At 47.9% G+C, this 10,652-nt stretch overlaps 1 non-coding gene across 1 annotated transcript; it reads left to right on the forward strand.

Annotated features, from left to right (window-relative positions):
- TRNAG-GCC (transfer RNA glycine (anticodon GCC)) lies at positions 1–71 on the forward strand. Its single transcript has one exon. It is a non-coding gene; the product is annotated as a tRNA-Gly (tRNA).
- Positions 72–10,652: the final 10,581 nt, after the last annotated feature.

The following is a 10,652-nucleotide window of genomic DNA, read 5'->3' on the forward strand; positions in this document are numbered from 1 at the left end:
GCATTGGTGGTTCAGTGGTAGAATTCTCGCCTGCCACGCGGGAGGCCCGGGTTCGATTCCCGGCCAATGCAGCAAAGTTTTTTATATCTATATATATTCTAAAACATTGCACTATGTTATTGTGGCTGTTTTATGCCCCTGTGCATTTCATATCTGTGCCGTGGCTGTAACTACTGTAATGTTGCCATGCTGCATAGTGTGCTATTGTAAGGAATGCAGCGAGGGCGGATGCTGCAGGTTTTACTGCTCCCTCCTCCCTGCAGGTGGTTACCCAGAGGTCATGTGTGCACAGGTCGCGAACACGTGTAGACAGCATACTTTGCAGATGACAGTATTTACTAGTGCTTCATTCTCAAGATGCCTGCACATGGTGAGATTTTGACCGTTTAATTCCCCGGAGCCCAGAACTATACTATCATTACGTGAGATTTTGACTATGGCTTATTTGAACTATACTAGAACACTATACTGTATACAATATAGTAAAATTGGCTTGCCGGCAAAGTCTATTTATTCTTGCGATGCTGATCTTACAGGGGTGGACATTGGCATCGCAAGCTGTATACAAACTGTGCGATATTGCAGACTTTGTGCTAACTTTTCTTCCGATTTTGACCATAGTTGCCTACCCTCCTGTATTCTGCAGGAGCCTCCCTGAAATAGCAGCAATCTCCCTCTCTCCCTCATTAGTCTAGCAATCTCCCTCATGTCACCTAGCCCACATTACACTGTTACATCATAGTTACCCCCCCCCCCCTGCATTCTGCAGGAGACTCCCTGACAGCAGCAATCTCCCTCTCTCCCTCATTAGTCTAGCAATCTCCCTAATTTCACCTAACCCACATTATACTGTTACATCATAGTTACCCCCCCCCCCCTGCATTCTGCAGGAGACACCCTGACAGCAGCAATCTCCCTCTCTCCCTCATTAGTCTAGCAATCTCCCTAATTTCACCTAGCCCACATTACATGGTGACATTTTTGGGGAAAAAGGAATGAGAGACAGATGCATTTACACTGAATCATCAGTGCCATTTCCCAGCACTTTACCAAGTATACTAGCTCTTACTAACTACTTTGGGGCTCATCTACATTTGGACAAAAGTCATTTTAAAAGATTCCTCTCAGATGTAGCAGCACACACCCACGCTTCTTAGGCCTGGTACACACCAGAACGATCCTGATTGTTAGTAGATCGTTAGCAGATTGTGTGATGGTCACACGATCTGTTGGAGCACACAATCTGCTAACAATCTGCTAACCATCTGCATCCAATCTGATCCCAATCCAATCTGAGTCTGTATCCAGTTGAATGGATCTTTTACAGATCCTACCTGCAGCAGGTAGGATCTGTAAAACGACCAAACGACAGCGGGGACACGCATCGGATTGGAATCGGATCGGAATTGGACCTAAACATGCCCAATCTACATACAATCTGCATCCAATCGGTCGGAATTGGATCCAGATTGATGGAATTGAGCCCTAATCGTTCTGGGGTGTTTCCCCCCTAAGTGCCACGTGCACAATCTCTCCAGGATTGGGAGGAGCATGACAAGCCCTCTTAATGGGGCACTGTGCAACTTTCTACTACCAACTATAATCTCCCTGAAACTAGTTTTCAAAAGTAGGCAAGTGTGATTTTGACTATATCGTCAAAATCAGAATCTCAAATCACACTGTGTGGATGCACCTTCAGGGTCAGATTTACTAATCCTGGTGAAATAATGGATAAAGTGGAAGGTGATAATGCAGCAACCACTGAGCTTGACAGTTAGGGGCTGATTGCGTCATCACTCAATATGTGCATGCCTATGATCATGGTACGAAATCGTTCAGTATGTACACACGTTATCAGCAGTGCTGCGAGCCGTCTAGTGCAGTGGTTCTCAACCTCGGTGCTCAGGACCTCCAACAGGCGTATGTTTTCCGGGTCACCCGGCATTGTTCACTGACACATTTGAAAAGATCACAGGTGGAGCTAAATACTTCACCTGTGAGTCTGTGTGGAGACCTGGAAGACGTGCGCTGTTGGGGGGGTCCCGAGGACCAAGGTTGAGAACCACTGGTCTAGTGTGTCGCCCACTGAAGGACCACATGCAGGAAGGTCAACATGGGTTAGGTCGACAGGGTCATTAGGTCAGCACCAGCATTAGGTCAACATGGGGACGGTCGACAGCCAAAAGGTCAACGTGGGGTTTTTCATCTTTTTTTGTCCTGAATGTCCACACAGTCCAGATGGACACTTAAAAGTGCACCGCGTCCCCTCGCATGGCTCGCTATGATCGGCACACTATTTTATTCTCCCATCATGCCCGAGTGGATGGTATGGCAAGAAAAAAATGCCTGTCGGCACACTTTTTTAGTGTCCATGTTGACTGAGTTGACATTATGGACAAAAAAAGGTGAAAAATTCCATGTCGACCTTTTGACTGTCGACCTTCCCCATGTTGACCTAATGATTGTGTCGACCTAATGACTCTGTTGACCTAACCCATGTCGACCTTCAGTCCTGATGACCTTCATGCATGTCAACCTTCAATCATGTCGACCTTCAGTGGTCGACGTAATGCTTGTCGACGTAATGCTTGTAGACCTAGTGATCGTATCCCATTTCACCCGGTATTAATCAGCCACAGAACCTGTCTAATCCATGAGTGACCTGGTCTAATAGGATAATATGGTAATCCTACTTAGTATAGTCAGACACTATAGTGGTGTGTAACTGGAGGCTAGTGTACGTGGCAGGTGGCTTATGGGGTTAACAGCAGACACAGGTTAATAGGGTTTCCAGTTGCTTTAGGGTTATGCTGGGCATTGTGGTGCTCCAAGAGCAGTGCCAGATTAAGCCTTTGGGGGGCCCAGGGGTCTAAAGTCATTACTGGCCGCAATCTGCATAGGAGAATATTACACTGTCAAAACACAGAGTAAAGGCAGTATAAACTTGGGTACAATGGGTAACTGCTTACTCTGTAGGCCTGTAGGAGACCTCACAGTCCCAGTGCTGCCTCTGATTAAAAACCCTCCCATGACTAGGCTGCTGCTGCCGTTCTCCATGGACATGAGAAGCATGTAATGAGCTCTACCAATCAGAGCTCAGCATAAACCTCTCAGCCTCTGCCCTCTTGTGCAAAGTGTCATGGGACTTAGTCAACTAACAGTAATGTCAGTGTGCCTTGGCACCCCATGCTCAGCACCATCAATCATTGTCACATTGGCAGATAGGTGAAGCTGCAGCACTACCCCACTCCCATGCACAAAACCTTTAGCTAAAAAAAAAATCCGGCCCTGTCCAAGAGTATGCACACTGTGCATACTCTTGGACCCGGTGGCGCTGTGATATAAGCCCTGGGCATAGGCAATGTCTTTATTATGTGTTATGGGTATGTAGTCAATATTGGGGTGCGGACAGTCAGAACCCCAGCACCATAATCCCGATGTGGAAAATCACTACATATAGACTAATGAGGCTTATTCACATAGCAGTACATCCTGCCGCTGGCGCTCAGATGTCCCAGTGTCAGAGAGAGATGGAGTTCCCAATGAAAACACCTCATGGAACACACCTGTGCCTTTGTTGTGCATGAATACACAAGGGTCTATGGACCGCTGCGAGCACTGTCTCTCACACAGGGCAGCAGACACTGGGATGTGTATATATAGTGACACTGAGTATTTGTGTATTACTCCACATGAAAATACTGAAGGCCAAAGTCACCCTCAGGTTTATTGTTCCCCCCTGATTTCCATCCCCAGATGTGTCCTCCTATACAATGTTATTGAAATCAGGGACCACAAAGAGCTAAACACTGCATCAATAAGGAGGACCCGCCCCCGTGGTCCATCCTCGTTAGTTTCTGGACAGTGCTAGCCAGCATAACAATACATGGATTCCTCTATAGAATTACTATTACCAATAGTAAACACAGAGTAATCTTGCAGTGACGTGCAGTGAGGTCAGTGGCTGGTGAGGCAAATATGGCAGCTAAAGTACTTTCACTTTCAATCTCCCTCCTGGTCTGTACAGTAGGGATGGCCATCGACCATCGATGATTAGAAATCATCGATGGTTTATGGCCAATGTCGAATAGTTTTGCCATCGATGGGGGAGAACCAGATGGTTTCCCACCATCGATGTAAAGCTTAAACGAATAGTTTCGTTTTTGCTTTTTCCCTACAGTGCCGTAGCACGGAGCATAGCTCCGCCCCTGACACCCGCGAAGCCCCGCCCCTGCATTTTGATTGGCCCACAGGCCACTCAATCAGAGAAAATGGATGACCATCGATATGCAAAAACATCGATGGTCATCCATAGAATGGTTATAGACTATCGATGGGCAGTTGCACTTTTGCCATCAATGGCAATCATCGATGGCAAAGGCAACGATGGCCATCCATACTGTACAGCACTGACAATACCACTGGTCCATGAGCTGCTGCAGCAGGTACCCCTGCCCCCTACACAGCCAGTGCGGTGCCATTTATTACTATGTGCAGCACAGAGTTGGACTACATGATGGGGTTACATAGGGTTGGGGATGGGGGGGTTTGGTTTGACCAAGCAGATTTTTTTGCTCATTTGCAAGAAGTAGAATGTCACTATCAGGATACAGCAGTGTGAATACCTGCTACTGATGATGCAAAGTAACTTGTATGGTAGATGTGTCCCTGGTGCTCTTGATGCAGAGGGGAGAGAAAGCAAAAAATTGTATCTTGTGGGGGGGGTCGCTGGTGCCGTGAATGGGGGAGGGGGGCCGCGGGTGCAGCGAATGGGGGAGGGGGGGCCGTGGATGCCGCGAATGGGGGTTTTGAGTTTGCCGAGAATGTGGGGGGACGGGGCATTTACAGGTGCCGCAAATGGGGGAGGGCATGGTGTTACGGGTGCCGCAAATGGGGTGGAGGTAGAGTTGGAGCTGTGAGCAATGTTCCCTCTAATTTTACTAAGGATGTGTGCGGCTATAGATATTGGCTGTGCAACTTTGGAAGGAAATTTACATTTTTGTGCGTCTCCTATATATAACTGGAAAACGACGTTCAGCATTTGTGTTAACTTTACTTCAAAATGATATTAAACATTCAAAACATTTAAACATTCAAAACACAGCACACGATGTAGTTAATGGGTGAAACACACATTAATTGAGTCCACAACTGCAAAAAGGGGACAACTGCTGCTTTGTGCGCTCTGTTGTCATGTCTGTGCGCACGATCAGCGAGTTGTGTGCGCGCGCACACGCGCACAGCTTAGAGGGAACACTGGCTGTGAGGGGAATTTGTTTGAGGACTGAGGTACAGGAGGCGGTGTTGCAGGGCATTTAGTGCTGTGAGAGGGAGGGAAGACAGCAGGACAGGAGAGGAAAGGACAGGAGAAGCCACTCACTGTGCGCCACTTCAATGCTGAAGTCAGGACGACTGTCGGGACGGGTGGTGGGTGACAGGCGCTTCTTAAACTCTGCACACAGCACTGAAGTCAGCGGGCAGAGGCTGACTACTGCAGCGCAAATCATTACATTACCATACCGTATGCACTCAAAGAAACGCCGCGGCCGTACCCAGGTACCACTGCTACTCCCTCCATTTACATGGCCCAATCACATCGGCTTCAGTGAGAGGGGCGTGCTTTCATATTGGCTGAAAGCACGCTCCTGTCACTGAGGCACTTGTAACGTTGCCACTTCTAGTAGTATTTTTTATGGGCATTTGCAGCCCGCCCCCCTGCCCGTCCGCTGCTTCCAGGGTTTTGTTATGGGCAGCTCAGCTGGAGGACTGCTTTCGGTGCCTCCAAAATCAATGTAAAAACTGTGCAGCAATGAAAATGATTAGAGTAATATAAAGAAGATTCTTATGACACAGAATATGTGTCATAAGTATTTTCTTTGCATTATTTTAATCACTAATGACAGGGGAGGCACTGCCTCCCCTGACTGCACGTCCCTGTAATCTTGTTGCCATTGACTACCGCATGTATTCAGCAATTGGGTGAATACATATATAAGGGCAGATGTACTAAGCCTTGGAGAGCAGTAAAGTGAAAAGAGATAAAGTACCAGCCAATCAGCTCCCAACTGTCCTTTTCCAAACAGCCTGTAACATGACAGTTGGTAGCCGATTGGTTGGTGTTCTAATACTCAGTACATCTCCCCAATAATCTGCAATATGCAAAATATCACAGACCCAAATGTTTCTGGCCTCCTGTCACCAAGAGACCTCCAGTTTGTCTTTTTCTTGGTCCCTTTGATGTCCACACTTCTCCACCGCTCTTGGTCACACTTTTCACGGTGAGGCGTCACAAGGATGGGAAGGTGACAAGACAACACGTTCGGTTCCCCAGTAAGAGCTTCCCAGCCGCCTGTCCACACATGTCCTCCTCAGTAAAAAGAAACACTTAAAGTTTATTGCGCCTGTCCCTGCTGTAATATTGCTGCTCCCACGCCACACTCTCAGCCTTCCGCACACTTCCAAACTAGAAGGGTGATAATAGTCATGTGTGCGATAGGTTATTAGGTGGGTTGGTCCAGTTTTTATTATTTAGGTATAGTTTGATTAGTTTGTTTACTGTTCCTGCCTGCAGTGATTACCTTTCTGCATCCCTCCACTCCTCACTGTTACTGGCTGATGCACATGATGTCATGATGTCATGACATCACTCATTGGTCGCTCAGGACTCCTTTGGGAACATTGTGCAGAGGCACAGTAACAGGGCCCAGTGCCAGTGTTAGTATATTAATACTGGTCTGAGTCTCTGCAAAACTAGAAGCCAACCTTTGTGATGGGTCATGGATTTGCTGGATTTCGTGGACCCTTCGGGAACCCAACTTTGCCTTGTGGGAAATCCATCCCAGAATGTAGCAACTGTGTGAAAATATGAAAAGTGCTGCAGCCACAAGAATATTCTGACGCCCTCCGGCGATTTTGTGGGACCTAGCGGCTACCTGCATGTACAGCGTTGAACTTATTGCAGATGACAACCCCTTTATCACACTATGGCCCAATAGTGTTGGTCACAGCACACAATGAGCAGGGCCGGTGCCACCACTAGGCAGCTTTAGGGATCTGCCTGGGACTCCGGCCACTGGAGGGTGGCAGGAGGGAGCAGGATGGAGGTGAGCAACTCCCCCCCCCCCGGCCGCAACTCTCTCCACCCCCGGCCGCAACTCTCCCCCCCCCACCCCCCGTGCATCACACACACCATCCCCTGGAGTGACTCGGCAGCCCTCACCGCATCTCCCGCCACCCCCCCCCCCATATGGAGCGACACGGCGGCCGCATCACAACCCCCCCCCCCGCTGAGTTATGCGGCAACCCGTGCCGCATTCCCCCCCTGGAGCGGGTGACAGGTGAGCTCCTGACATTAATTACACTTTACCACACACTCCTGTGTCCTTGTTGTGTAGCAGGTTTGTGTGGCTAGTGTCTTTCACACAAAGCATCGGACACTGGGCTGTGTATTTTATAGTGACACGGAGTACATGTGTATTACTCCACAGGGAGACACTCGGGGCCAGTGTTACCTGGACATTGGTGTCTCTGGTTCCTTTCCTGTACCACGAGACCTAATAACTCCAGGAATAACAAGGCCTCGCTTCTTATGTCTGCGCCGACTTCCTGTCAGTCAACCTCCGTCCGCTTTGCATCTACAATCCGTACGCATTTCCTGTCCCTATCCAGCCGCATGCACATGTCATTTCATAATCGCTCAAATCGCAAACTCTCTAATTCAATGCTGAATTAGGCCCCATAAGTGAAACATTACACAGATTGGGCGATCTAAACTCCATACCTTCCCCATTTGAAAATTATTAAATGTGGGTGCAAGGTGCAAAGTGCTCCTGTGCCTAGGGGTAGGGATGGCCATCGACCATCGATGATTCAAAATCATCGATGGTTTGTGGCCAATGTTGAATATCGATGGGGGAGAACCAGATAGTTTCCCTCCAAACAATGTTTTGCTGGGTTTTTTTTCTCAAAATGTCAGGGCACGGAGCATAGCCCCGCCCCGACACCTGCGAAGCCCCACCCCCATGTTCTGATTGGCCCACAGGCCACTCAGTCAAACACAATGGATGACCAGTGATAGCTAAAATATATTGATGGTCATCAGCGGCGTAACTATAGCACCGCAGCCCCCGCCACCGAGCGGGGCGCCCCCTCCCCCCCTAATGGCGGGGGGGCACCCAAAACTTAGTTATGCCACTGATGGTCATCTATGGCATAGTTTAGCACTATCGATGGCCAGTTGCATTATTGCCATCAATGGCAACCATCGATGGCAATGATGGCCATCCCTAACTAGGGGGCAAACTCCGCATCCATATTATTTACTACTTACCTCCGCCCTGGCAGCAGCAGCTGGGCAGAATCACCAGAAAAATGGAGCAGCAGCCGTTTTCCATGTGTTGTGTAGGCGGTAGCACACCACTGCAGGTTATTATATAGAGGGCCGACAGTCAGAAAGTGGACAGTGTCTAGTTCGACCATAAATGATTAACATGGTCAACCATAAGCAAAAGAGTTGACATGGAAATGATTGACGCATGAAAAGGTCAACATGCATTTTTTATGGGGTTTTTTTTGTGTCACTTTCAGCACACGGACCTCCAATTTGTGTGCATCGTTTCCTCGCACGGCTCGATGTAGCGGCAGTGCTTCGCACCAGTACAATACGATATTTCTTTCTTTCTTAGTCAGTGTTGATCGATTTAAAATCACTTTTATCGATGATTGACTTCCAGGGCTATGACACACACATTTACTGACAGATTCATTTTATTGTCATTTTAGGGGGTTATTCAGACCTGATCACAGCTGTGCGAATCCGCTTAGTGACCACTTATCGAATGACTGCGCCTGCGTATGGATCGAAGCTTGCATACGCAAGGCCAAACAGCTACAAAAAAAACAAAAATTACTCTGATCGTCAGCCATTCCCAAGTTGATTGACAGGACACCGCCGTTTGTGGGTGTCACCCGGCCGTTCCTGGGATGCCCTCAATCAGCGATATTAATGTTAGAGTGTGACCAGTGCTAACATCGGATAATGACCTCAGCACAGGGGTGATTAAACCCTCAGCAAACCCTTTCCTCTGAAGTCTTTTACCCACCACACAAGAACGTGTCAGATATATCACCTCATCTCCGCCTGTTGTCCCTCTGGTGTCACTTCCCCAGCTCCCGACCCCCGGCTGCAGAGGTGGCAGACAGAAGTGTGGCCTCATTACTGGCCCATTGTCACCTGGACACACTTCCTGGGCACACTTCTGCCCCTGCAGCCTCGGTTGTTTGATCTGCTCCACAACAGCCCCTCTGATGTAGCACAAAAGGCCACTGCTGCTGTCTAGAATCCCCAGTAACACCTCCCAGGTGTTAGACATCCGGAACTAGTTTCTGCCCCTCGGGGGGGTCCAACATTTTGTACATGTGCCTTTATTACCCAGTGCAAACCATCTTGTTCTGCAGCTGGTCTCACAGGCAGTATATTCTTGTCTGAAAAAATCCTAAATTGTGCTTCAGCCAATCAGCTGCTGTAATTTTTTTTAAATGCCTGACAGTTAGGGGCTGATTGGTTTTATTATTATTATTTTTTTATTATTATTTGTTTTGGATTTATCATCCGTAGCGAGTGATAACAAGAATATCACTCGTTGACAAATCCGCCCCCCCAAGTTCTAATCTGTTCAACCCAACATCGTTTCCGCCATTTTCTGCCTGATGACCTCTTCCTCTTCACGCCCTAAAATCTACACCCATCTGCTGTGATTCCGCACGGAGAGGGGTCATAACACAGAGGTGACAATACAACACAATTCACAACACCTTCACCTCTCTAGGCACACTTCTGTTTCCATGACACACTTTAAAAAACACATGAGGAGTTTTATTGCCTGCTAGCTTGCGGTAAAGATGCGTATGCACTGTGTGACCGCTCCCTGCTGGTTACTTGTTGTCCCTGCATCCAGAGGAAGTTGATGGAATTTGTACTATTTTTCTTTTGCTTACTTGATGCCAAAACTTCTACACAACTGGTGTGCATTGCACTGGTGTGCAATGTGACAGGTTGTATTGGAAGGACCATATATGATGTTCATTGTATGTTTTAGTGGCATATTTATTATTTATTGGGTCCCAGACTTGACCATTGTCATTTACGGATAAACATTGCCCCTGAACTTATGACAAATCGGTTGTGTGTAGATCCACTTCTGTTTTTTGACCAGGATGTGATGAGGGCGGAAGTTGTTAGATGCCCTCACAGTGTTTTTGTTTTATTGTATCTATAATGTACGTAGGTGTAGGGGTACTTCCTCATCTTTGCGGCCACCGCTTACTCTATGGAACTTATGTAGCATCATCGTCCCCTCGCAGGCTCACTTCGCTCACCACGCTTCGGGCTTGGTGGCTCGCTCCGCTCCTCTCGCCACAACTTTACTAAAGGTAATAGATGGTGGCGTGGACACAGGATGGTGGCGTGCAAACAGGATTTGTAACAGGTCCATCATCAAAAATCCTTACGTAGCGGGGGAAAATAGTGAATATAGCGGCTAACTGCGGTGGCCACAAAGATGAGGAAGTACCGATGTAGGGTATTTTCTTTCATTTCAGCTGGATTGTACCCTCGGGGCAGATTTATTTTCTCCCTCAAGGTATATGTGGTC

The sequence above is a fragment of the Crinia signifera genome, chromosome 4 (genome assembly GCF_055691185.1).
Source record: "Crinia signifera chromosome 4, ASM5569118v1, whole genome shotgun sequence".
NCBI classification, from domain to species: domain Eukaryota; kingdom Metazoa; phylum Chordata; class Amphibia; order Anura; family Myobatrachidae; genus Crinia; species Crinia signifera.